Below are 3,942 nucleotides of genomic sequence, written 5' to 3' on the forward strand. Positions count from 1 at the left end.
GGCGCGGCGCGGCTCCTCCGCGGCTCTGCGCGCACCGCGGACACCCCGCGCGGAGGCTCCGCCCCGGCCCGGCCCCCCGCGGAGGCGGTGCGTCCCGGCGGGGAGGGGGGGATGCTGCCAGCGCCGGGCTCCGCCGGCCCCTCCGCCCCGCAGCATCCCCGGAGCCTTCCCCCGGGGCCGGAGGGCACCTCTCGCTCCGCTCCCGCCTTTGCCCCGCAGCCGGCTCCGGGGCTTTCCAAGGAGGCGTTTTCCGTTTTTGTGCCGAGGATATTTCCCAGATTTATTTCCAGTCGCTCCCGGCGGCGGCGGCCGGCAGCCGCGGCGGGCAGGGCTGCGCCGGGACCGGCCCCGGCAGGGCTGCGGTGGGGCGGGGGCTGCCTCGGCAGCTGCTGCCCGTGAGAAACCGGCGCCCGGTGGGATTGTCTGGGAGCAACGCGATGGCTTCGCCGCCCCGAGCCCTTCCCGGAGCCCCGAATCCAGTTGTGTCTGGATCCCAGACCGGGATCCCCCCGGGAACGCTGCTGCAAGATGGACGGATGCTGTTGCACAACGCGCTCAGCGAAGGCTGGGCAGAGCCGACAACAGTCAATAGACAGGAAAATGGGACAGTTATCGGTCAAACCACGAACAGGGGGGCTGCCGGGGCCGGTGGGAGCACAGCCGGAGCGCAGCAGCCGCGGGGTCTCTCCCCCCCGCAGCTCGCCGGCAGCAGCAGCCGGTGAAACGCAGACGGAGCTGGCGGCAGCGGTGAGGTGAGCCCTTCCTGCACCCTGGCAGGGGGAGAAAAGCATCAGACACAGCTTTAGAAATCAAATGTGCTCACAGCCCCTGAAAAACCCTCGTTGTCTGCAGCCCAGTGTTTTTTCCCAGCATTTACTCCACGCAGCAGCGTGTGCTCTGAAGGAGCCTTCAGAAGCTCCAGCCGAGGGAGAGGAGCTTTTTCTATCCCAGTGTCCTGTCTGTTAACTATTAATGCTTTGCACGTGACACTTGGCTTCGCCCGGAGTCAGAGACGTAGATAACTGCTAAAGCCATTCCAGAAATCTCAGCAACGCTGTCACAGGGTCACACAACGGTTTGGGTTGGAAGGGACCTTAAAGATCATTCAGTTCCAACCCCCCGGGGCATCTTCTGAAACAACTCAAGGGGCACTTAGAAACGCGGTGGTGGTTAAAATACGCTCACGGTACGGCTGCCGGGGGTCTACAGCAAGGTGCCCCTCGGGAACGGGATGGTTTGGCCACGCAGAGCCGAGGATGGCCGTGCCGGCGGTGGGCGAGGGCAAGCTGGGAGGCATCCCTGCAGCAGAGACCATCAGAAGGTGACATGGAAGGTGGAGGCGCAGAGCGGGGAGCGGTGGCTGCAGCAATGCCTGGGGAGGAGAAGCAGATGGCAGCATTTATCCGGGCCAGGCAGAGATCTGCTGCTGCTCGGGATAAGGAATGGAGAGGCAATGTCATGCAATCAACAGGGAAGATTTGGATATCTCCTGCTTGGAGACAGGGTGGAGGTGGCATCTCTATGCCAGGCCTGGGCCACACGCAGCTGGAGCTGTCCCCAGTGAGAAGGGCAGGGCGACAGCTGGGGCTGGGGCTTTTGGGGCAGATCAGGGACCCCCAGGCAGCAGCAGGCAGGGACTGGCAGCTGCCCTGCCCGGCCCGGCCCTGGGACTGGGTGAGAGCCACCCCAAACCCAGGCCATGCGTGCCTGCTCCCGTGGGGAAATAAGGCATTAGGAGTGTATTGTTTTAAGCACTAATGTTAATGCCATAGTAATAATTATTCAGTCAGCAGTAATCTTGTACAGAGGAATGATTTGCAGTGCTCGTAAATAACTGCGGTTAGGCTGCAAATTTAGCTCATAAAAGTGTTACACATGTATGACATGCTCAGGTTTATCTGGTTTGCAGATGAACCCTTAATGAATGATAAATTTCATGTGTTCACAGGAAAACACCGCGGGGTTTTCTCATATATTGTGGATCTAAATAAATCAGCAGTTCCAGAAATGCCCCCTGTTCCAGCCAGCTCTGCCGCAGCACCGCTGGCTGCTGCACACACTGGTTGAGCCCAGAGCGATGCCGCTCTCCTGCCAGCCTTTGCCAGGGGCTCCCCAGATTGCAGACCCCACTTACCATCCAACATCAGGGGTGCTCCGACCCAGGCACGGACACTATGAAAATCACATGAAATTAGCAGCTGGTGAGCGGCTTGGGCAGTCGCAGAGCAAATTGAGTGTAGAGGAGAGCCCAGTCCTAGTTCTCCCAAATGACTTGTCTGACAGCAGCCAGGGCATTTCTCTGCAGCCTTCTAAACCACAGTCAGCTATTAGACGAAAAGCAGTGTGTGGGAAACGAAGTCAGGGAGATGCCAGTAAAGTGAAACCAGATGCTGAGGAGCCAGCAGAGCGAAAGCAAGTACCTCCATCCCAGGGGGAGAAGGAGCAAATCTTTGAGTAGCTGAGAAACCAGCTCTTGTGCAAAGATTTTGTTCTTGTGCAGACAGGTTTTCTAACATGGCCTAAACCTGTCGGGCAGAGGTTGGTTGGGGCAGTGGCACCGATGGGCTGCGGTGATGCTGGAAGCTGCCCAGCGGCCACAGAGCTGCCCGGCTCCTGCTCGTCTGCGGTCACGTCCCATCACCCTGGCCGTGTGTGACACTGCTGCCCAGCTCGGCCATCACCGGAGCGCCTGGTCAGCTCCAGGTTAGGGTCGTTACTGCCCGCGGCAGCTCTGCCCTTCTGCATGGGCAAGGCCCCTCTCAAGGGATCCTCCGCCTTGGTGGGACCACTGTGTCACCCTCCCAGTAGCCATCTCGAGAGCTGGCAATTGAGAAAAAAACGTGATGATTGAGAGTTTTGTAACTCCGTGCTGGTTGCATAGCGCTCGGATCACTTGGCAGCTTTCTTATCGACGAGGTAAAGCAAAGCCCGTTTTGCCAGTGTGTTTGCTGAGTCAGCAGCGTTCTCCGAGGGGCTCCGCGCCCAGGTGCTGCGGCACATGGGTCACCCAGCCATGCTCTGCCCAAAGCCCTGCCCTCACCCCCCTGCCTGCTGTCTGCCCTGGGGCAACCGGAGCCGATGAGCACGTCCTTTAGGGTCACATCCCGCTGGACTGATGGCATCTGGGAAAAAAAGGTCTTTGCCAATTCTTGAAAAGGCTCTTGACTCGTTTTGGCCTTGCTGCTCTCTCAGCAGAGCAATGCCCTGACCCACGGAGCAGTGCCGAGAACTGCCTGGTGCGAGGCTCCCTGGAAACCCTATTAATTTACGGGACATAGAGCTTTTCAGGGCAGTTGTGGCCGTCGCTTCCCAGTTCCTGGCAGTGGTGCGGCAGCTTTTCCCCTGCGAAGAAGAGCCGGGCACACAAACACTCAACATGATTATTTTTCAAGCAATTGCATTTGTGGTAGGAATGCCGTAAAAGAGATGGAGCCAGCATGGCCAGGCGTGTGAGGATTTGGGATAAAATCCCCAAAATGTATCTATTCAAACAGAGTCGGCTTTCCTGAGACTATCCACCACTCACCAAGGTCTTGGGTCCTTGGTGGGGAGCTGGGAGCCTCCATCCTGAGGGCACACTGGACACCTCCCGGGTGGCTGGTGCTGCCTGGGGACAGGAGCAGAGAGCAAGCAGCCTCCTGAGGTCTCCTCCATCCAGCTTTTCCAGGGACAGGGGTCAGCATCCCCCAGGTGAGCCCCATCCCCGCTGTGCCATGGTGCTGCAGTGCCAGCAGCTTGCACGTCCTCCAAGTCAACCAGCTTGGGCAGGACAAACACTTGCCACTGGCCTCCCAGCACCTGCCTGGGTTTGGGAGGGAAGAACTAAGGTGTTTCTTCTTCAAAAAAAAGTAGTTATGAAAGTAAAAGCCTGAAGTGTGCTCGAGCAGCATCTCTGCCCAGCAGGAGAGTGTCCCTGTGCGCAGGAACTGCCCTGAGCAGCAG

The sequence above is a fragment of the Tauraco erythrolophus genome, chromosome 16 (genome assembly GCF_009769465.1).
Source record: "Tauraco erythrolophus isolate bTauEry1 chromosome 16, bTauEry1.pri, whole genome shotgun sequence".
NCBI lineage: Eukaryota > Metazoa > Chordata > Aves > Musophagiformes > Musophagidae > Tauraco > Tauraco erythrolophus.